Source organism: Hemicordylus capensis, chromosome 1, assembly GCF_027244095.1.
Source record: "Hemicordylus capensis ecotype Gifberg chromosome 1, rHemCap1.1.pri, whole genome shotgun sequence".
Taxonomy (NCBI): Eukaryota; Metazoa; Chordata; class Lepidosauria; order Squamata; family Cordylidae; genus Hemicordylus; species Hemicordylus capensis.
Window position 1 is genome coordinate 9,504,551 of NC_069657.1, and position 24,685 is coordinate 9,529,235.

Consider the following 24,685-nt stretch of genomic DNA (forward strand, 5'->3'; position numbering starts at 1 on the left):
CTCATTGAAGACTCTGGAAAAATTCGTTGAGGGGTGGGTGAATTCCAACCAATTTTTCTTTTTTACAGAGTCTCCCTATCCTCGTTCGTTCTAGCATTTGTGGAGTTTCCAACTCTTCATTCAAGACTGAATCCGTAATGTATCTCTGCTTTTTCCCTTTTTCGGTTGCTTTAGCTTAGGAAACCAGCTCGCTTGTCGCAAATGGTTGTGGCGGGGAACTCAATATCTTTTAAAGCAGATTAGAAAGCTTGTATGTGTAGGGGGTGTCGATTATTTTAGGCCTTGAAAAGGAGGGGAGGGGAGATGGAGGGGGAGGGGGAAAGTCCTCTTGGGGGCTAAAGGGGTGTTTGAGGCGTCCCCTCTAAACTTTCTAAGGAGGGATAGGATGTACGCAGAACAGGAGAGCCAGCCAAGCAGAAGTGATGCCCGGACAAAAGAGTTTGGGAAAAGTTTTTGAGAACTATGATTTCTACAGCTGGAGACAAAAGAGCCTCGAGCGCTTTTCCCCTCTTGGTCCCCGCCCCTCCCGCCTGGAAACTGCGAGGAAAATGGTTTCCTCTTGAAGGGAGGGGGAGGAGATGGTTCCTGGATTTCTCTCTATTTTCTCCTTCTCCTTACAGATCAGTAGAAGAGAGCACACCCGATTTGAGGCAGGGGCCTGAGAGACTGAAAATGGTCTTTTCTTTTAATTGCATTTTAAAGAACTTCCCAGTTACTTGCAAAAAATAAAAATAAAAATTACTCCGCACCCCCGTGCGTGAGCCCCTTCGGCAAGATCTTTTGAGGTTTCCCTTTTTGTCAAGAGGATCATCGGAACAAGAATAATAAAAACCGGAATCGGTGCCAGATTCCACACACCCCACGCCGCGCCCTCCCAAACTTCAGCCCCTTAACTATCCAGGATAGATACAGCCCCAACTGCGAAGGTAGAGAAAAGGAAACATTGGCGGAAATCCCAGATTTTGCTTCCGTTCTGGGGGCGGATTGCGCTGAGATACTTAATATATTTGCCTAACGGTGATCTACCCAGGTGGAGTGCCAGACCTGCTCCAAAAAAGCGTTTACACGGTGGAGCAGAGATTCCTGGATTTCCTTAATACTTCCCTTTTTAAGGCAGGGTTTCTTAACTCCCATCATCCCCAACCATGGCCTTTGTGGCTGGGGATGATGGGAGTTGTAGTCTAACAACATCTGGTGGGGACCTAAGACTAGGAAAGCCAGCCTTAAAGGGCTTTCGCTCTCAACTGGGATCATCGCAAATAACAGGCCCTTTTTAGAGGGGCGTATTGCATTGACCTGCCGCGAAATTTCTTGAACGGTAAAGGTGAGGAGGCGGTCCCCATTTTCGTTTCCTCTCACCTCCTCCTCGCTTTTTGTCGGATTCCTTGGTGGCAATTTCCTTTTCCGTTTTCGTTCCTAGAATGGCAGCCTATGCTGGAAAACGGGGGGCCCGGAGGAGAGCGAGCGAGCGGAGAGTTGGGCACGGGAAATTATTCCTTTTTCTCCCAAGAAAGGGGAACGCATCCCCCTTTCGATCGGTGCGTGCCCCGTAAATTCGAAGCCAGATTAGCCTTTCCAAATCAACAAAGCCCCAACGATCAGATCGCAAATAAATGGAAGCTCTTGGAAGGGAGGGCGGCGGGGGGGGGGGCTGGAGCTGGGATTGGGGGCCGCCCTCTTGGTAGGATTTATTTATCAAGAAAACCGAAAGAACTTGGCGGTCGACATGCACAGATCAAAGAGAAGGATTTTGTTTTGGTTAGTTTGCTTTTTAGGAGAGTTTTTCTCCAGGCAGGTAGATTAGAATTACCGCGTGTGTGTATGTGAATGTGAATCTTCGCATGGAGTTCACTTGGGTTTTTACTCTATAGAGATTTAAGGATGTTTAAAAAGCATTTGGACTCCCCCCTCCCAAGTTTTTGTATCAAAACGGGGAGAAAAATAAATTCGGCGTTTGGTAGTAAAAGCATCAGCTCCATATATTTACTTGGGAAGAGTGTCCAGGCTATCATGAGGCGGCGTTCTTTCAGTCGCCTGCTCCTACGCCTGTTTACTCGTAAGTAAGCCCTACTGCGATCAGTGAGGTTATTCAGAAGCAATTGCGCATAAAATTGCAGCTTTAGACTCGGCTCTGTGTGACGATCCGCCTTGTTCTTAACTGTTCTCCATTATTTTTGTAACGACTTGACGTGAAGTCCGAGCTATCGGATTACACTCCTAGGCGGTTTAGAGAGTAAGTCTAATTGAACTCGGTGAGATTTACTTCCGAGTAGCCATGCGTTCGATCTGGCTGCCTGCCTGCCATTTACTCGGAAGAAAGGCCACTGGAAAAAAGAGAGCTTGGTTTCTGTCGAATGTCCTCCTCAGCAGACAGTACAAACAGGTGACCGCAAATTTGGTTTGTCGTCTTAAAAGATTTTACTTGTTTGGATAGTTTCCCTTTCTTCTTTCCTCTCCGAAAATAATTGCCTTTCTTTCCCTCCTTGTGCTCTTCAGCTCTCTTAATGTTTGTAAACCGCCCTGCACATGGAAGTTTTGAAAGGCAGGACACAGAGTGTCATCCAATAATTAGAGAACACCATACATGCACTCTCTCCTGCAGACTGAGCGACCAAAATTTAGCAAGCATATTTGCTGAACAGCTGGTTGAGGGAGAGTCTTTTAAACCTGAGGTCGAGTCTCAGGATTTCCTCTTATTCTGGTTCCAAGTTTCATTGACACTTCCTGGGATTCTACGTGGATACGTTGCCGAAATAAGACGGCAAGGAGTTACTCTAACCGATTACTGCAGTCCATGTTGCATCGGGTTTGGTACTCGAAAGAAAGAAGGGGACAACTGTATTTGGGTACACTTCTTGTAAAGAGAAAGAGAGGAGAGGGACGGGCTTGTTTTCGAGAAGTATGTATATTTAGTAACCCCTACTTTCGAGTAAGCATGCCATGTTTGCGGAAACATCTTATTTCAAAATAGCTATCGTATTTATTATGACAGATAACGATATAGGTTCTTCTCATATGTAAGAATCGGATGTGTCTCCCGGTAAACGTTCCTAGGATCGGGCGCATGCCCAGGCAGAGAGCGACTCTTAGGCGAAAGAATTAGATTAGAAAGAAAAACCTCCTTTAAAGCTGAGAACCTACTCGCACTTACTTGGGAGTAAATCCAATTGGACACAGTGTGACTTTCGAGAATGAGTCATCCGGGCTACATTCGCGTGTGCGCCTGTTTTGTGGGGATCCTTTTATTTCCTTCTAAAGTATTTGTTTAATACGCACAGCCTGCATGCCATTACAACCGCGCGCTCTCCCCTTGCCCCCCCCCCACCTCTCTTCTCCAAGACCCCTTTGGCCAGAAGAACTTCCTTGCGCAAACGAATGCGGAAATGGGAATTCACCAGCAAGCTTGGTCCATTTCTCACTGCAGCAGAGCTTCCCAGATCTAGAAAGGGGATTGCCTTTAAATCCGTCGGAGGGGGGGGGAGTGAGTAGTGGGGAGGGGGAACCCCCCCTTAAGCTCTGCTAGAGCCTGTGGAGGGATTTCCCCACCCACCCCAACCCCCTCCACACATTCTCTCTCTCTCTCTTTCCCTCTTCAGTTCCTTAATATCATTTGTTTTCGTTTGAAACAAAAGAAGAATAAATCCCTTCTCCCCACCAAGCGCTAAGAAGTATTGTCCGTTTCCAAGGAGACGCGAAGAACAGCTATTTATTTATTTTAAATCCGGTGTTATTTACTCCTGGCCGCGGTTGCCTCCTTGTATTTATCCTTCTGATCAGAAACTGGAGTTGAGGCCATTCTTGAATCAGAAAAAGCAACGCAAGTTTGGGGCGGGGGGGCGGGGGCGGGGGGTTGCTCCAAGGGAATCTTTGCTAGATCGGGAGGATGATGGAGAAGATAAGCGACATTCAGGAATCTAAAAGTGCCGGCGGGCGGGGGACAGAAGAGGCACCGAAAAGAGATCTAGATACCGCAGCTGGCCAGAGAAATTTGAAAAAGCAGTTCTCCAGGCTGAACATATTCCCCTGCATTGCCGACTACTAGAATGACACCCAAACCAGTGCAGAATGGCCTAAAGATTCTGGGCATTCTGATCGCTTTTTTGCACAAATGCAGCCAACTCTAATGTTTCAAGCCCCCTTAGTCATTAAGTCCAACATCCTGCCCCACCGCATCCAAGATTACTCTGAATTTAAGACGAGGCCCATAAAAAGTAGCAGTTAAATACAGGTTATTCCTGCATGCACTGCAAAGGAACAGGATTCTGAATTTAAGAGCACCTCCTGATTTTTAATATATAAAAAAACTTGGGGCGCGGGTAAATACAGTCGTCCTCACAGTGATCAAAAGAATGCCTCCAGGAAGCCAGCAAACACGACATGAAATCAACAGCTCTCACCAGCTATTGCCTCCCCGCACCAGCAACTGGTATTCGGAGATAGACGGCCTCTGAATGTGGAGGCTCTACATGCCTGTGACATATCTATGATCCATGAATGTACCTCATCCCCTTTTAAAGCTCAGTCTCAAGAACACTTGCCTGAGAGTAAGTTTCACTGGATTCAGTAGGACACCTCTGAGTAAACGTGGTTAGAATTGCACTGCTTGCCAAAAGACATCACTACATCTTCTGGCGGGGAATTCTGTACATTAATGCTGCCTTGTGGGAAGAAGTGTTTATTTCTGGTCTATCCTGAATAGATGGCCAATCGATTTCCGATACATGCATCTGATCAATAAAGAAGAACCCGAGGACGGGGATGGAAGTGGTGGGGACTGGAGAATGGAATTGTGGTTTCAGAATTTTGTGTACACCATGTTTGCACAACATCCTGTAGCTAAGAGACTGTAGATGCTCATGCTCCTAAAAAGTGTGTGAAAAAATGGTGACGATTCCGGAGTATATGCATTGTCTGAAAGGACATGGAGGCTGTGTTCCAATGCACATATTTTGGGGAGTAAACCCCCTGTCCTCCATGAGACTTCCTTCTCAGTAGGGATTGTGCTGTGAACTTGGACTCAGGGTGCCTCCCCCACCCCTCCTCGAATCTGACACCTGTCCTGAACTCACTAGACTAGGAGTTTCCAACCTTGGGTGCCCAGATGTTTGTTTATTTTATTTAATTTTTGGATCTCCAACTCCCAGCATCCCCAGCCACAATGGTCAAAGGCCCTTGGGATTTGTAGTACAACAACATCTGGGGATTCAAGGCTGGGAACCCCCCTGACCTAGATAAGGCACAATCTGCAGTTTGGTAAATTATAACTGGTCTACCTTATAGGCTTTTTGTAAAATCGCTTTGAACCCTCAATTGCTTTTGAACTCGAATGAGCTCTATCAATCCCGAGGCTTATGGTTCTGATAATTATTCATATCCCTACAGTGTGTGGTTGCCTTACGAACAGGGCTGCCATATGGAAAAGCGGACGGGGCTCCTGTACCTTGAAGAGATATACAGAAGAGGGAAATTCAGCAGTGTCGCTTGTCGTGTAGGCGAAAGAAAAGGTGTACCTGGTGAAATTCCCACTTCTGTGCTTCTCTTCAAGGTACAGGAGCCCAGCCCTCTTTTCCAGGTGGCAGCCGCCCTACTTGGGAAAAGCTCAGTCCAGCGCATCCACAGGCCTCTTGAATTCTCCCCGGTGCCGCCGCCTCCTCCATCGCAAAGGTCTTCCTCTCCCCTGCTATGCAGTATCTCCATCCCTGCAATTCCTACATGCAGTGGTTAGACTAGGACTTGCGAGATCCGGGTTCAACTCCCTCCTAGGCCACCAAACTCGCCGGGTGACTTTGGGCCATTCTCTAACTCAACTTAACCTACCTTGCAAGGTTGTTTTGAGGATAAAATTGTGTGTGTGTGGGGGGAGACTGTACACCCTCCTGGATTCCTTTGAAGAAGAGCAGTATCTTCTTCAGTATCAAATAAATGCAAACGCCACTGCACTCTCGAACTCCAAGGGGATGGGGTGGGGGGGTGGGTTTGAACCCCCAAACTGCAAAGCGCTCTCTTGCAATTGGGTAGTGAAGCCGGTGGATCAGCCGCCCCGGTGTGAAAATGAAATACTTGGGGTGGAGAGAAATGGAAAAGGGTGTCCTAGGAAAAGCGAGAGGACTCGTGGCTTTTCTTGGGGTGAGATGTGTGCGTATTTCATCATAAAGCGGCACTCTTAGGGTGGCACAGAAGTGCGAGTTTCCAGTCATTTTGCAAAATGTCCATGACCCCTTAGTCCCCACCCCCAGGCCTCCGCCCTCGGCTGGGGCGCTTTGAAGGTCAGTCGGCTGTTGCCAAGAGGGGCGGATTCTTTGCAGGCGCCGACACTTCAGAGGCTTCTTTGCGGGGAGCGACTGCGGACCTCCCTCCTGCTGAATGAAGCAGAGAGGGGCTGTTTATGCGCAGAGCGAAGTGGAGGAATATTGTGCGCGAGTTTGAGTGATAATACACGTGTCTGGGCGAATGATACGGCCGCTTGTATGTAAACAAACACACTTTGGCCCTTCATTCGACATTTTTATATGGAACATGTAAAGGGCAGGATCTAGGTCAGCCATATATATGTTGTAAGTAGTGTATTTTAAAATAATAATAATAATAATAAATAAATAAAATTATTATTTTTTAAAAAAATTATTCGTGGTGTGCCTGAAACACCCTAGGCGTGGCGCAGGGAATGAAAGGAAACAGGCTCTGCCCGGAGGTTTTGCCAGTGCGCTATGATGGTCATTCCCAGCTACTAAGGCGCCGGTTCGAATCTCGACAGCACCACGAGGTCACTGGGTGACTTTGGGCCAGCCCCTTTCTTACAGCCAGCCTACCTTACAGGATTGTTGTTATGAGAATAAAATGGGCGGGTGACTGCCTTTACATTTCTTGAAAGGAAGGCGGCAGGATCAAAAGGTAATTAATAACTCCAGCTGATCAAAGGCGCCACACACATTATGGACCATCAGGAAGGTAGGTAAAATGGGTCTTCAGAAACCCAGGAGGCGCTTAAATATGGGAATGGAAAAGGAGAGTCAACTGTACAGTGAAAGGCCTTCCAGGTTGAGGGATCTGTAAGGGGAGCGGTAAACACAGCGTCTCTCACTGGTTGCAATTTGTAGGAGGAGAGACTTAAGCCTGCGCTTAACTCTCCCACTGAAATCTAGGCAACCTAAACCTGATTCACGTTCGCTGGTTTCTTCTGTCCAAACGTTTTGTGTGTTTTTTAAAAGCAAGTTCTCTTTCTGCCCTCTCTGTTTGCACTCTGCACCCTCTTCCACTCCCCATGTATGCATCTCCCTGAGCGCTTGCTTGCTTGCTGCCAACTTTTCTTTTGCGAACCTCACAGCCCCCTGGAAATCTCCTATCCAAACACTGGCGAGGGCTGCCGTGCTGTTCACACGCACATGGGAGTAAGCTCAGTGCAGCACAATGGGACGTACTGCAGAGTAAACATGCACATAGGATTGCGCGGAAGCCGCTTAACATTTTACTACTGCAACCCCAGCATAAACTGCGAAAAGATGAAGGAAAAGAAAAGAAAATACAGAGTGTCCTGATGGATCTGAACCCGAACAAGGCCTGTCTAGCTCAGATGCCCAGCGTGGGGGTGCTGGTGGTGTGTTTCCAGAATCATTTGGTCTTCCAGGGGTAATGCCTGCCTCTGGTTCTTGGCGTTTAAATGGCAACTGTATTAATTAATTTAAAATTAATGAAAATTAAAGTTCAAATTACTTGATTAATACATTTAATTAATTAATTATTAATTAATATACCGCCTCCGAGGTTCGAGGCCGTGTAAATTTAGGTTATACTTCCATGTAACTGTTGTTAAATGTAATCGATTAAAGAATCGCTTCATCGCGTTGAAGGTTCATCGACGGCAATTTCTTTAATCGGTGGGCAGCCATCGGCGGCACAACCCCACTGAAGTGCTCTTAAGGCTGCGATCCTATGCGTGGCAGTAAGCCCCGCCCAACACAGCCGGGTTTACTTCCGAGTAAATGTGCCCAGGCTTGCCCTACACACTCTGAAATCCATAGGACTGAAACGTGCTCCTCTGTGACTGGATCGTCACCACGTTGCCGTTGGTTTGACTGGCGTGTAACTCGAGAAGGACTTTTTCGACGCCGAGCGGGTCGCTACGCAGGTGGCAAAAAGCAACCAGGGCGAACAGATTGATGGGGGGTGCGTGGGAGCCAGGGAAGGGCCCTCGGGTCTTGCTGGTCTTCCTTGGAACTCTGGTCCACGAAGTCTTACGCCACAACAACGTGACACTGGTTAGGCTTAATGAGCCGGAAGACTCTTAGGGGTGGGGGGTGGGTTCACACGCAGCTCAGAGGGAGGGAGGAGAGGGAGGGAGGGGAGAAGAGAGAGAGAGTGGCTAGTTTCTCTAGGCCTGTCGGGTTGTTGTATGGTCGAGACTGGGGGCGGGGGGGGGAATGAGGGGGCACAGAAGGGGCAAAATGCATTTACGTTCCACATATTAGATTTCTGAAATAGTCGTGGGGTGGGGGCGATGGAAGGGCAAGTCGCTCTTGAGACTAGGACAAATTGTATATTTAACCTTTCTTCTCTTCTCTTCTCTTCTCTTCTCTTCTCTTCTCTCTGTCGTCCATTCATATTTTACCGCTAGTCTTTTTTTCCTTTTTTTCTAAATAAACGGAAAGTGGATTTAAGTTTTAATGACAACCCACAGAAAGTGGACTCCTTTTTCAACTATCAACTCAGAAACCTCAAGGATCCCCAGCGGGGTGTGGAGGTTGCGAGTTTTAGGAAGACAAGTTCTCCCCCGCCCCACGCCCCCGCATTAACTCTTTGGCGGCGGTGGCTGTCGCATCCCCAGACACGTCCACACACCAGCCGCGCACTCAGCCAGGCAGGCTTTAATATTAAATCAATCTAATTCAAACCAGTTTAATATTAGCGGTCGCCCCGCGGCGTGGAAGGGGTCCGACCCGCTATTCCAAATGGCGAGCCAAGTAAAAATCTCCTTCTACTGTGGGAGGCAGGATGAAATGAACGTGGGACGACGCCAGATTTTTTTTTGGGGGGGGGGTAATTCGCATCCCTCCTATTTACACGCACGCCCCCGTCTTTCCTGAATCTTTTTGAACTAGAAGACCTGTTCGGCTTCTCTGCATTCCTATCCGATTCGCAGGCCCTTGCCGCTTTTAGGTGGAGTGAAAGCGGATCCGTTCTCCTTAAAATGATTCTAAAAGCTGGTTTGGAAGTCGTGGAGGGAAAAGTCTAATATCTAGTATTAGAAAGCGAACCAAAGGCACGGCCTGTTGGGGGAGTGAAGGTCTAGGCAGCTCTGGTCGCTCTGAGTCTTGGTCAGAAAATACGAGAGACAGACAGACGTTTGCCAAGCCGCCTTTGTCCCGGGTTTAAAATCCATTCTGTGCCAAGGGAAGGAAGGAAATGAATACAACGGATCGCAGACTCTGGGAGCGCCCCCCCCGCCCCCCCAAAACCCCCAACCACGGCTTGCCCCCGCCCCCACATTTCTCTTTTAGAAATCTAAAATATAGGACGCAGCTCACCCACCCAGAAATTCACTTTGCCCCTTCTGTGCCCCTACAATTTTTATTTTTATTTTTTGCAGCAACTCATCGCACGCTTTGCCGTCCAAGTGAAAGGCGATTCTGCCATCCATCCAGGCCCGAGAACGTCGCTATAATTGAGCCGATGGGGTCAAAGAAGAACCCCCGGCCCCCCAGCTCCTGAGGGGCCCCCAGCAGCTCCACCCCTCCCCGTTTTCTCCATTCTCTCCTTCACCCCAAAGAGCCCCCTCTCGCCTCGCTAGCCAATATCCTCCTCGTCTTGGGTCACCCCAGAAATGAGATCGCACCCAGGCCTGAGAAGGCGCCGGCCCGGCCGGCAGCCAAGCGAGCCGAGCACTTCACCGTGGCTCCCCTATAAATAGCAACATTTGGGATTAATGGGCTGCTGTTTAACAGGCAAAGAAGGCGGCAGCGGCAGCCCCAGAGAGAGGGGGTGAGGTCGCCGAAGCAGCGCTGCAGAGGCCCGAAGGCTCCGCGTGGAGGGGAGAGAAGCCAGGCTTCGGCGAAGGGGCCTTGCTTGCCTCCTCCAAGGCCAGTCGGCTGCCTGCGGGGAGCATCGCGGGTGCAGGCAGAGGGGAAACCCGAGGACGGAGCAGCTCCTCACTTGTGGGGGGAGGGAGAAAAGACCCTTTGGGGAGGAGGATAAAAATAAGTTTTGGGGAGTTCAATAAAACAAAACAAAACGCATAATCAGCTTGTGGAATTCTCTGCCACAAGATGTGGTGACAGCCAACAACCTGGATGGCTTTAAGAGGGGTTTGGATCACTTCATGGAGGAGAGGTCTATCATGGGAGGGCTCTAGGCCACCTCCAGCCTCAAAGGCAGGATGCCTCTGAGTACCAGTTGCAGGGGAGTCACAGCAGGAGAGAGGGCATGCCCTCAACGCCTGCCTGTGGCTTCCAGTGGCATCTGGTGGGCCACTGTGCAAAACAGGATGCTGGATGATGATGATGATGATGATGATTACATTTTATATCCCGCTCTCCCTCCAAGGAGCCCAGAGCAGTGTACTACATACTTGAGTTTCTCCTCCCAACAACCTTGTGAAGTAGGTTAAGCTGAGAGAAGTGACTGGCCCAGAGTCACCCAGCAAGTCTCATGGCTGAATGGGGATTTGAACTCTTCAAATTAAGGTCTTCCCGGTCCTAGTCCAGCACTCTAACCACTACACCACGCTGGCTAGACGGGCTTCCTTAGGCCTGGCCCAGCAGGGCTGTTCTTATGTTCTTATGGGGGGGGCGCTCCTCAAATGCTTAAGGGGGGGATCAGCACCCCCTGCCAAGGGAGCCTGGATTTCACAAGCACAGCGGAGGCTCCCCATGATTCTTCCTCTGCACCAGTGCCGCGAGAGAGCAGCCTACAAGAACTTCCAATTAACAGCACTGGTGAAGGGGGAGGTGAGAATTTTTGATCCCCACCCCCTGCCCAGGAAGCCCTCTGAACCACTCCAAAATATGACTGTGAGGGCTGCATAGCCCTCGGGGACATATTTTGGGGTGGCACAGAGGACTTCCTGAGGAAAGGGAGGGCGTAAAAAAATTGCCACTTCCCCCCACAGCACTGGTGCAGTTAGTTGTGGAGTTCTTCTGTTAGGCTGCGCTCTCACTGCCCGTTCTTCCTTGCTCTGTCTGTCTGTTGCAGCCTTAATCGGACCCTTGATGACTTAGGGCAGGCTCTGCACTTGCACACTCAATCCTGATTCAGTAGAAAGACTTACTTGTCTTCTCATGTCCTTTAATCGTTTTACATCCGTTTTTATGCCTTTTATTACTTTCATGCCTTCATGCTTCTTGTGTACATTTTACTATTTTATTATTTTTAGTATTATTATATACTTTAAGTACCGTACCATATTCAATCCCCCACTGTGTACTTTATATCTACTCTAACTTTTAACATGTAATCACCCCTTATACTTTATGCTGGTCTATGACTGTAATAAAGATTGATTGATTGCTCTATATGTCAATCAGCCACTGATTCTGGATGACCTACTATCCCTACACACACACACACACACACACACACACACACACACACACACACTTTATTTATTACATTTCCCTCCTGCCCATAACTTTCTCCAAGAAGTTTGGGGCACTCTCCAGCCCATTTTAGACTCACAACAACTCTGCAAGTAGCCAGGGGCCTTCAAACTTGGGTCCCCAGGTTGTGTTGGACTATAACTCCCATCATCCCCAGCCACAATGTCTGGAGCCTGGGGATGATGGGAGTTGTAGTCCAGCAAGATCTGGGGACTAAACTTTTGAGAACTCCTGTGTTAGGCTGAACGGTAATGGCTAGCCCAGAGTTTCATGGCTGAGTGGGAATTTTTAAAGCCAGGGTGTCCCAATTGAAGGCTGATATTCTGATGAATAATGGAGATTATTAATGGAGACCAAGGTTGACATTTTTTTGAGCAGCAAAATGTCTTGAACTTTGGAGGAGGGGAGATGAGCCAGAAGGGCAGCTAATGCTGATTTAGTCTGATCATCTTGCAGAGAGAAGAGCTGGTCTTGTGGTAGCAAGCATGACTTGTCCCCTTAGCTAAGCAGGGTCTGCCCTGGTTGCATATGAAAGGGAGACTAGAAGTGTGAGCACTGGAAGAGATTCCCCTTAGGGGATGGAATCGCTCTGCGAAGAGCAGAAGGTTCCAAGTTCCCTCCCTGGCAGCATCTCCAAGATAGGGCTGAGGGAGATTCCTGCCTGCAGCCTTGGAGAAGCCGCTGCCAGTCTGTGAAGACAATACTGAGCTAGATAGACCAAGGGTCTGACTCAGTATAAGGCAGTTTCCTATGTTCCTATCATATGGCCAGACTTTAGTGGCCCTTGACTAAACAGCAGAGGGTTGAAAAGACTGACCCCTCCATTCTTCATTCCTCTCCCCAATACTTTATTCCAACAGATGAATAACATTATATGGTTCAGAAGGCAGGGATTAATGGGGAGAGGGAAATGATCTAAAGCAGACCATTATACTTAGGGCAGCAGTTTTGATGAGGAGGATAGGGGGCTTATGTATTAATTCAATTAATTAATTAATTATATTTGTACACTGCCCCAAACTTCCATCTCTGGGTGGTTTAAAGGTAAAGTTCTGCTGCCGAGTCGGTGTCGACTCCTGGCATCCACAGAGCCCTGTTGGTTTTCTTTGGTAGAATACAGGAGCGGTTTACCATTGCCTCTTCCCACACAGTATGAGATGATGCCTTTCAGCATCTTCCTATATCGCTGCTGCCCAATATAGGTGTTTCCCATAGTTTGGGAAACATACCAGTGGGGATTCGAACTGGCAACCTCCTGCTTGTTAGTCAAGCATTTCCCTGCTGCGCCATTGGGTGGTTTACAATAACATAAACAAATTAAAACTTAAATTAAAAATTTAAAACAATTTAAAACCACAATTCCAGTTTAAAAAGCTTGAGTGAATACAAGTATCTTTAAAGACTTTTTAAAAAAAATTGCCAGAGATGGGGAGGCTCAGAGTCTAGAGCAGGCCTGGTCAACTTTGCTGCCCCCCCAGCTATTTTTGAACAACAACTCCCAAAGTCCTCAGCCACAGTGGCCAATAGCCAGGGATTATGGGAGTTGCAGGTCAACGTCTGCAGGAGGACCAGAGTTGAGTAGCCCTGGTCTAGAGCAGAGATTCTCAACGTTGGGTCCCCAGATGTTATTGGACTTCGACTCCCATAATCCCCAACCCAAGGCTACGGGGGTTGGGAATTATGGGAGTTCAAGTCCAATAATATCTGGGGACCCAACATTGAGAATCCCTGGTCTACAGTCTGGTGGGGGGGTGGGGCAACAGGGAAGGCCCATCCCTGCTTAGCCACCAGACGAGCTGGTGGCAACTGCAGATAAAGCTCTCCAGATGATCGCAATGTGCAGTGGGGCTCATGGCATAGAAGACGTTCTCTTAAAAACACAGGGCCTAAGCTGTTTAGGGCTGTATAGATGCTTCATATGGGAGGTCTAGAAGAACTCAAGTAACTTTTGAATGAATGACAGCAGGAACACACACACACACACACACACACACACACACCCCTCCTCCTCTACATTCAGCCACAGAAGCTGGCTTTTATCACCCACCCTCAGTTCTGAATCACAGCTATTTGGGGGCAATCATCAGTATTTTCTGCCATATTGTTACCTTCCTTTGTTGGCGGAACTATATTCCAAGTAAAAGGAACTGTTTCCAAAAGTGAGTGTGTGTCTGTGGGTGTGATTTCCCCCCTCTTACAAAAAACCTTTGTTCACAACCCCTAACAGCCTAAGAGCATGAAGTTAAGCCTTATGGGGCCTGGCAGTTTACTCCCAAAGCTGTGTGTATTGATTCACACTCTTTTCTATAAACGTGCAAAGTTTGTTGCAGTCCTTTACCATTACAGCAGAGGAGATGCTGTCTCTCCTAGGAGGCAACCCTGAACACAGGCTTGAGGTATAACACTGGCCATGACTAGAACGTGTTTGGAAGGATGCTGCCAAAAGAGAAATCTAGAGAAGGCCATAGTCCTCAACCTTGGGACCCCAGATGTTACACTATAGCTCCCACACAGGAGTGTAACTAGTGGAGAGGGGGCCCATGTTCATCCCTCTCTCTGGCGGCCCCCCAGAGTAAGGGATATAATGAAGAAAATAGGGAGGGGTGGACCTGGAGGGCCCTCAGGAGCGTGGAGGCATGTGTTCTTTGAACCCTTCCACTCAATTATAGCTACGCTCCTGCTCCCAAAAGCCATTGGCCATTGTTGCTGTGGATGATGAAAGTTGTAGCTCATCAAGGTCTGTAACACAGGAACATAGGAAGCCGCCTTATGCCAATATCAGACCATTGGTCCATCTAGCTCAGTATTGTCTACACAGACTGGCAGCAGCTTCTCCAAGGATGAAGGTAGGAGTCTCTCTCCGCCCTATCTTGGGGATGCCAGGGAGGGAACTTGGAACCTTTTGCAGGCAAGCAGGTAGATGCTCTTTCCAGAGTGGCCCCATCCCCTAAGGGGAATATCTTACAGTCTGGACTAGAACTTGGGGAGACCCGAGTTCAAATCCCCATCCAGCCATGAGATTTAGCTGGGTGACTCTGGGCCAGTCACTTTTCTCTCAGCCTAACTTACTTCACAGGGTTGTTGTGAGGAGAAACTCAAGTATGTAGTACACCGCTCTGGACTCCTTGGAGGAAGAGCGGGAAATAAATAAATAAATAAATAAATAAAGTGATCTCCCATTCAAATGTGAACCAGGGTGGACCCTGCTTAGCAAAGGGGACAGTTCATGCTTGCTACCGCAAGACCAGCTCTCCTCCCTTAAGGAGGAGGGTTTGGGGACCCAAAGCTGGCAATTCTTTATCTAGAATATCATCATATGTGTATTTGTGGGACACGTTTGGTGAAGGACTTGTGCCTCATGGTTTTCTGTGAGGTGAGCCTTCTTTCTGTCTCCCATGCCCCTTGTAAGGCTTGCAAGGGTCAGATTCGCCCTGAAGAGCTGCTCCAGTGGTGGTGGTGGTGGTGGTAGGTATCTTGCTGCCTTGCTGGTGCCCCAAGAATCTGCCACCTGAGTCCACTGCCTCACCTCGCCTCATGAAAGGGCTTGCATGCAGCGTGCAAGCAGGCCTGGCGCCATTTTGTTGATGCTCTCCTCCTCATGGCTGGAAGAGGAAGAAGGTCCAGAGGGGACAGAGGAGGCCACAGCCAATCTTCTCTCCTCACACACTCTCTTTTAAAGGCAATAGGTCGCTTCCCTTTCCAGTCTGTGAGCTCACCAACTCGCTGCTCCAGGCACTTGGTAGGTATTCAGGGACAATCCATGGCACACAGTCCTCTAAATAACAGGCTCCATTCAGTATCTCAGCACCCAGGGTAAACATGTGTTCACTGGCTCGAAATACCTTTCAGTGACACCAGCCATTTGCCAGGATGGGATCATTGTATGTAATGGATAATTGCTCGGCAATTAAACAATCTGGAAGCTATGAGGCAGGATCATTAGAGTAGAAACAAATGGAAGGCGGATTGGCCTTTATGAACACAGCAGTCACCCTGAACGCGCCCAGCAGAGTTGCTCTGGGAAAAACACACAGACCTTTTTTGGTTAGGGTTTTTGGAGATGCCGAGATTGACACCTACAGCCTCTTACCAGTGGGTTTGGATTTACAGTCTCATTTGGAAAATGGCTATGGCAGGCTTGAGCACCTTGAAGATCTCCAGCTACTGCTGGAAAACTCCCATAATTCTCAGCTGCAAAGTGGGATGATGGGATTTGTAGTCCAAGAACAGCCGGAGAGCCTCAGGTTGGTCATCCCTGGGCTAAAGCCTTAAAAGCCATCCCTGGACGTAACTTAACACCACAATGGAAGTCATTTCAGATTCCATGCCTATTTGGCTGAAGAAGAAACACCTTAAAAATATATGAGGCCGTCATAAAAGAAAAAATGGCAGCTCTGAGTCCTGAGCCACTGCATGGTCAATATTTGCACAATATAAGTGGAAAATCAGACATCACCAAGACTTGGCAATGGCTTAAGAATGGCAACTTGAAGAAAGAAACAGAGGGTTTAATACTGGCTGCACAAGAACAGGCACTATGAACAAATGCAATAAGAGCAAAAGTCGAAAAATCAACAACAAACAGCAAGTGCCACCTTTGTAAAGAAGCAGATGAAACAGTGGACCACCTAATCAGCTGTTGTAAAAAGATTGCACAGACTGACTACAAACAAAGGCATGACAAAGTAGCAGGGATGATACACTGGAACATCTGCAAAAAATACAAGCTACCTGTAGCCAAAAATTGGTGGGACCATAAAATTGAAAAAGTTTGAAGAAACAGAAGATGTAAAAATATTATGGGACTTCCGACTACAAACAGACAAACATCTGCCACACAACACACCAGATATAACTGTAGTCGAGAAGAAAGAAAAACAAGTTAAAATAATCAGCAATACCAGGGGATAGCAGAATAGAAGAAAAAGAAATAGAAAAAATCACCAAATACAAAGATCTACAAATTGAAATTGAAAGGCTGTGGCAGAAAAAGACCAAAATAATCCCAGTGGTAATTGGCGCCCTAGGTGCAATTCCAAAACAACTTGAAGAGCACCTCAACACCATAGGGGTCACAGAAATCACCACCAGCCAATTACAAAAAGCAACTTTACTGGGAACAGCCTATATTCTGCAACGATATCTATAATAATAACAACAACGATATTGATAATAAAATTCAACCATCCCAGGTACTTGGGAAGGACCCGATGTCTGGATATAACAAACCAGTCAATAACACCTGTCTGAGTGTGTGAACAAGAAATAATAATAATAATAATAATAATAATTATAATTATAATTATAATTATAATACTATCAAATCAAATCAATTCGTCAATCTTAATCTCAGGCCATTGCTGGCTGATTTGATGAATCAAATAAAAAATGCACTATAAATTCATGGTTCGCCTATAGGGAACCATGGTGAACTTGAATCTCCCCATTGTTCCCCATGGGTAGGTCCAAGGGACAGCAAAGTGGGTTGATGGGTGCATGATGGGTGCTATATACCACTCAACCCACAAAAGAAATGGGCAAGCAGGCATTTTTAAAAAAATTAACCCCCCCAATACCCTTAGGATCCTATGGGGGGGTTAGATTAAAATAAAAACAAAAATTATCTGCTTGCCTATTTCTTTTGTGGGTTGGAAGGTAGGTAGCACCTATGATAGGTAGCATCGACCTTGAATCAGCCCCTTCATTTAAGGAGTGGTTTAATTTGTGGCCGAATCTGCAAATCACCCCCAATTCAACTTGATATTTAATGTGTAAATATTTAACATATTTATACACCACCCAAAACTCACTTCTCTGGGCAGTTTACAATAAAACAACACAGATTAAAACAAAATTAAACCATTAAATCATTAAAACAATTTAAAATGTAAAAACAATGATAAATTCTAGAAGTCTAATTAAAAGCCTGGATGAATAAATGCATCTTAACAGCCTTTTAAAAAGCTGTCAGAGATGGGGAGGATGTTATTTCAGCAGGGAGCGCAATGGAGTATTAGTAGCAATAGAGCCCCTCCAAGCTTGTTAGCAGTGAGAACAGGCAGAGGTGCACCTAGGTAATTTTGGAGCCTGGACCTAAAGGCATTTGGAGGGCCCTCCACACCCCCGCTGCAAGTTAAGCATCATTTTTTAACATGTGGGTTCTTGAAGGCACAAACCACACCACCCAGGACAGACTAAAGTGAATTTGGGCCCCCCAGGGAGTGTGGAGGGCCTGGACTTTGGCCCCGAAGACCAGGGGTAAGAGCTCCTCAGAGAACATGGTTTGCAGGGACATAGAATGAGCTCATGCTCCCCAATCTTAGATTGGTAGGACACTGTGCTCTGTGTAAGCCACTGAGACTGAAAGACAAGCAATGATCACAAGGCCAGACATAGCACCAAGGTTTTTGCTTTGCTTTCAGTGTTACTGGTTATTGATAAACTATTGGGAGTCAAAAAGGCTTGTTGGTCTACTACATCGGGGGCGTAACTATAATTGAGCGGATGGGTTCAAAGAACCTGGGCCCCGAGTTCCTGAGGGCCTCCCAGCTCCACCCCTTCCTGTTTTCTTCATGATCTCCCTCACTCTGAGGGGCTGCTGGGGAGAGGAACACGGGCCTCCTCTCCCCTAGCTACACCCCAGTACTGCATATCACCCAGAGATTTATCAGCAGATCCTGATCTGCTTCCTACTCACCCATAGTCTTCTACAGGAGTGTGCCAGAGACCCAAAGGACTCAGAGAATGGTCCATGAGCATCTGACACGAAAATATATTCCTAGCCATTGCCTTGATGGGAGACTGCCTGGGTACTCCTGGCTTCTCAAAAGAAGGGTGGGAGAGGGGTCTAATAAATACATGCATTTGCCTTCAACCACAAGATCAAGGCAAATCTCACAGCTCTCCACCTGGAAGCAAGCTCAGTGGAGATGGACATATTTCCCAGCCCTGCATGGCCTTTGCCACTAAAAAATACACACAACTTGTACTTGTCTTATTGACCAGGTTGCGGAATATATCTCTAAAAGCGATCGGTTCCCAAGCAAGAGATTACTTCTGTATCCTAAAAAATGGGGTTGTGTTTTTTTGTTCCGGTTCTTATTCTGTGTAGAAGAGGCACCTCTGTGTTTGACAAGGAGGTTCCCATGCAACTATCATTCCCACACCCCTCAATTGTGTGCTGAAACCGGATCCTTGAACAATGTAGAAAGAATGTCTTGGGATGATTTCCCCATTCTCTTCCAGCCCCGCCTCCCCCATTCCTCTTGGGTGTTTCTTTTCTCCTGCGGTGCCGTCTCTGGAACTGTTTCCCACCCCTTCACCAAGACATTGAGAAGTCCTCATGGCCAGGTGCGCAAACTTCCTCTCTCTCCCCTGACACATCTTTGGCAAGTCATACACAGAACCCAGCAGGGAAGGTCAGGGTCAAGTTTTAACAAAACCACCACCACCACCATCAAGATGCCAGGGTGGGTCAGGTTACTTCTCCCGGTCACCTTGGCCAAGTGAACAGCAACATTGCTTAAGACTTCAGTCTCTCATCAGCCAAATCTACAGCTGATTAACTGGTAAGCACTCATTTTGAACCAGTGCTATAAATCAGTCAAACCCATTTGTAATCCGTTTGATGGCACACTTGTTCATCTCCGGAGGCTATTATGGTTCTGGTATGTTCCTGACAGTTTTTGTTTTATTTTATGTTGATCATTTGTGACCTCACCTTTCCCAATTAAAATAAACACACTGCAATTTACAATAAATAAGGATTAGTGAATGAACAAGTATGAAGTAAATATGGTATTTTCTTCTAACGGTGTTAGCCTTTATTTTTTTCAAGCTCTCTTGCATATCCTTCAATCTGTGAAAGGCACGGAGGTTTTGGCAATATGCATATTTGTTTAAATTTAATTCATTGATTGATCAGTTAAACTAAAGGCCTATTCAGAGTGCCACTTTTGGATAGGTCATTTTGAATCAGAAAGATTGGGGGTAAGTGCTTTTCATAAACAAAATAATAAATAAACCAATAATTCTTTACGTATTAGGGGTTCTGGGCTGAAGGGGGAAACCCCTGGCATTCATGCTTTCAACTAATGAACAAAGAAACAATTAGGCAATGTGGTTTTAAGGGTTTTCAAATTTTTAATGTAATGTAATAATAAAGCACATGCTTCAATCCCTCCTCTTGAAATATATGACTTAAGAAAAGTCTTTAAAACATTTTAAAACATTCTGGATGGTATTTTGTATTGTAATTTGTTTATTGTGTGTTATGTGTTTTAATTGGATGTCTTCTGCTTCTTTTTCTTCTTCTTCTTCCTCCTCCTCCTCCTCTTCCTCTTCCTCTTGGATTACTTCACTTTGGGGCTCACTATGTGGCTTTAGACAAGCCACAGCCTGGTCCTCAGCTTCATCTCTGCAACATGGGGATAAAAATAATGCTGACTGACATACTGCACAATGTCCTGTGTGCTTTGTAACGAAATGTGTGTGCTGTAGTGCAGGAGTGCTCTTGCACAAACATGGGAGCTTATGCAAGTGCAATTGTGTGGTGAATGGCCATTGGCAATAATAACAGCTGTCCATCACACAACTGGACTTGCTCAAGAGCAGTGGGGAGAGGTGCTCCTTGCACGGTGGGCAAGGGCCAGGCTGGTCCTGAAGAGCTGTTCCTGTGATGATGGCAATGGACATCTTGCTACTCTGCTGGTGCCCCAATGCTCTACAGCCTGAGGCAACCTCTTGCTTCTCAGAAGATCCACCCCTCTATTATCTACAACAGGGATTCTCAATGTTGGGTCCCCAGATGTTAGTGGACTTCAACTCCCATAATCCCCAGCCCCAGCAGCCTTTGGTTGGGGATTATGGGAGCTGAAGTCCAATAACATCTGGGGACCCAATGTTGAGAATCCCTGATCTACACTACTGTAGGTTGGTTAATTGTTAAAAAGCAGGCACTTTCTTACTTGACAACTTATCGAAGGGGTTCTCAAAGTTGGCTGCCTAAATGTTGTTGGACTACAACTCCCATCATCCCTGGCCACACTAGCCATTGGCTGGGGATGATGGAAGTTTTAGCCCAACAACATCTGGGCAGCCAAACTGGAGGACTTTGACCTATGAATTATCCAGTTATTGTCTATTCACACTACTGTATATTCATTAAAAAATAGCTAGCTTCTTGATGATGGGAGTTGTATTTCAATGATGGGAGTTGTAGTCCAACATCTGGGCAGCCAAGTTGGAGAATTTTGACCTATGGATTACCCAGTCATTAATAAAACCCCTGCTTCTCAATCCTGGTGGTGTGGGGTGGTGAGGCTGTGTTTACCTGGTGGTGGGGCAGGTTGATGGAAAAGCACTCTGTATATTCTCCTGAGAGGAGTCCTTCTGGATCAGTTTAAATGTCAATCAAGTCCACCATCCTGTTTCCCACATTGGCCAACCAGATGGCCCTAAGGAGCCCCCAAGCAGGCCATGAAGGAAACAGCCCTCTTTTGCTGATGTACCTTCCAACTATTGGTATTTTGAGATATACTGCTCCTGATCAAGGGGGTTCCATAGCTGAGATGATGCCAGTCCTATCCTCAGTGAATGTGTCTAATCTTTCTAAAAGCTGTCTAAGCTAGTGACCATCCTCACAACCTGAGGGTCAAAGGCATTTTTCCTGATTCTTACTTCCAGGACTCCAGGGATGACCCCAAAGAGTAGCAAGGGGTAACAGGCATGCACCCCCCCAAATATTTCCTGCTCCCCCTTTTGCTCCCCTATCCTCTAGACTTGAGCTTTACAGCAAAGGGAATACAGTCATGGTATATAATCGTCCTATAGCTTGAATGAATTGTTTTCAAAGGCCTCTGTGGCTTAAAGAAGCCTCATCCACCCACTTCTATCCCAGAACAGGTAGCAGAATCCGGCATGGCCAGGTAGGGAGGAGACTGCTCCAGCCTCCCAGGACCCAGGGCAAACCCTTCGTTCCTTCCTGGCCAGGATATGGGCTGGCTGAGACTATGGGGGTAGCGGGGGTGCAGGATCATCTCCCCTGCAGATTTCAGCTGCCGTGGTACCGGACTCTCTCCCACACCCCAGTCTTGCCTGCCACATAGTCTTGGACAGGAAGAGAAAACGATTCTGGAAAGCAGACGAGAAGGTTTGCCCTAATCCAAAATGACAGTAAGGTCATTCTTATGTCCAGCCCTACTTGGGTCGGACAGGGCTAGCCCAGTGGGGCTTGTTGTATGAAGACTCAGGATCACTCCTGATCCTGCTGATCCATACCTGGGTAGCCCAGAATTCCTACTTAGGCTTAAAGTGAGGTAGGAGGACCAGCATGCGCTTGCTGCTTTGCTCTCTGATTGTCTGTGTTGTGGAGCTGCAGGCAGCTGCTCTCAGACTGCTGGCAGCCATCTTGGCCATAGAGCTGGTGGGGGAGGAGCAGCCAGGTAGCACAGAGCTTTCCCCATGCGTCATGCTGCTGGCATAATGCATTGTGGGAAACCTGGAGGGCTGGCTTCCTCCTCCACCAATCACAGCTCGGCTCGCCACAGCACCACGCATGTGGGTGTGAGGGCGGCAGATGATCAGGCTCTGGTCATCTGGAGGGGAGGCAGGTAGAAGGCTCCTGCCTTCCTCTCAGCCCACCCCAGCGTGGTCTTGTGAACAACCTCAGTATTTTCCTGGAGAACCATGGACGGTTTTCAAAATACCAATCGAGCTTCATTAATATGGTAAATAAATTATTCAGGGGCCTAGAGCACCTTCCTTATGAGGCAAGACTACAACACCTGGGACTTTTTAGTTTCGAAAAAAGACGACTGCGGGGAGACATGATAGAGGTCTATAAAATCATGCATGGCGTGGAGAAAGTGGAGAGAGAGAAATTCTTCTCCCTCTCACATAACACGAGAACCAGGGGGCATCCCATGAAATTGATTGCCAGGAGGTCTAGGACCAACAAACAGAGGTACTTTTTCACACAACGCGTGATCCACTTGTGGAACTCACTGCCACAGGATGTGGTGACAGCCAACAACCTGGATGGCTTGAAGAGGGGTTTGGATGACTTCATGGAGGAGAGGTCTATCAATGGCTACTAGTCGGAGGGCTATAGGCCACCTCCAGCCTTAAAGGCCTCTGAGTACCAGTTGCAGGGGAGTAACAGCAGGAGGGAGGGCCTGCCCTCAACTCCTCTCTGTGGCTTCCAGCGGCATCTGGTGGGCCACTGTGCAAAACAGGATGCTGGACTAAATGGGCCTTGGGCCTGATCCAGCAGGGCTGTTCTTATGTTCTTATGTTCTTAAACTAGCTACATTAATTACCTTTTCTCCATAAGTATTTTTTCGAACTATTCACACGCACTGGCAAAACCAGGATAAGGAAGCCCAGCCTGGTTTTGCCTGTGTGAGTTTACCTCCAGGATCGGGCCTGATCCCGGTGGCACTTCAGCAGCAAACCCGCCTCCGCAGCCACCCTCTAAAACAAGGCTGGGAAAGCGAGCACTCGCCTAACCCCGTTTCTGCGAGATTCCCATAATGCACCATGCAACTTCACGCAGGGCCGGTGCTACCATTAGGCCAACCAGGCAACTGCCTAAGGTGCAGACCTCAGAGGGGCGCAGAGTGTGGAGTGTCAATGTGTTAAAAGTGTGAGAAACCAGAATAATGAGTAGAAATGTGAGGGGGGGGGGGAACCAATTCATTGTTTTCAACACTACAAAACATCTGTTTTTGAAAATCAAAGTTGAAATCTTTTATTTTTTTTTGGTGGGGTGCAAGTACTTAGCCTTGCCTAGGGTGCAAAATAGTCTGGCATCGGTCCCGACTGCACAGTGCATTCTGGGAGCTCTGAGGGGAAGGTGACACAGGATGTTGCGTCCCGGCAATCCGACCCTTTGAGCTACTGGCAGCACCCAGTAGTCATCTGGGTGGGCAATTCCCCCTCCGAAGAGGGAGCCCTTGGTCGTCTGCAGGGAGGCAAGCTCTTTAAGACATCCTCCCTGTAGCCCTCTTGCCCCTTTCTCACGGCTCGTGAGAAAGGGCTCAATGCGTAGCAAAATCCTCAGTCTCCTAATAACATTCTTTGCCACCTCTTTGCTCCCCCAAACTAGTTGTTCCAGAGTTGTCCCTGCAGAACTCAGCCCTGGGGCTGGAAAGAGATATCAGGGCGGAACTAGCACTAATTAAGTCCTATTATGAGTCCGAGAGAGATGCGGGCTGGGTGGGTGGGGGGAGAAATGTGTCTTGAAAGTAGGACTGAGGATGTGGGGGTTGAGATGCAGAGAAAGGAGGGAATCAGGTATGGAGAAGGAAGGTGAGTGAGGCAGGCGGGGAGCAAACAGACGTAAGAAATTGTAGAGACTGCAGGCAATAAGTGCTACCCATTAACATGGCTCAAGATAATCCTATTATTTTAATATATCTTAAATTGGGAAGGGGGCTAGAATTTTCAGTGGCAGGAATCCAATAATTGGCATGTGAGGGGATCAGATGTGAGGAGGTGGGGAGGACTCCGATGGTGTCCTACCTGCCTAGTAACCACCCCAGAGGCTGCTGTGCTGATATCCCCCTGCACATCTGGGAAAGTGTAGGAAAACATTTCTACTTGTAGCTTCAAGTATTGAAGTATTTGTCCCCTTTTAACAGTGCTGTAGGGCTCTTGGTGGAGCCCTGGTGGAAACCACAGGAGAGGAAACCTCACAGGTGCTTTTGAATTTTTTTAAAAAAATTATTAAACCCGACATATTTTAAGTGGACATTCGTCTTCAGGGGCACTGATAAAGCAAAATAGCCTTTTCTGTTCCCTCATACCATATTTACTTGAATCCAAGATGAGCCCCCCCCATTCTTTCCTGTTAAATATGGGGGGGGGGGGGTATTTTAAATTTGCTGTCCTCTTTCTTTTGGGTAAATACAGGTATAACTTGTATTTAACCTCTCTTTTAAGGAACCATCTTAAACCCAAAGTCGCCTTCTATTTGGGTAAATATGGTGTTTCTAGGTATTTTGGGAGCTTCGTTTCCCACTATTTCTTCACTAGCGCCCCCTGCAGGGGCGGTCCTTCTATGAGGCAAGCTGGGGCGGTTGCCTCAGGTGCAGGCA

The 24,685-nt window shown here is 47.4% G+C and overlaps 1 long non-coding RNA gene across 1 annotated transcript; it reads left to right on the forward strand.

Moving 5' to 3' along the window:
* The first annotated feature begins 68 nt into the window (after positions 1–68).
* Positions 69–958, forward strand: LOC128348014 (uncharacterized). The gene is made up of 2 exons (XR_008317877.1): positions 69–134; positions 621–958. It is a non-coding gene; the product is annotated as an uncharacterized LOC128348014 (long non-coding RNA).
* The last annotated feature ends 23,727 nt before the right edge of the window (positions 959–24,685 follow it).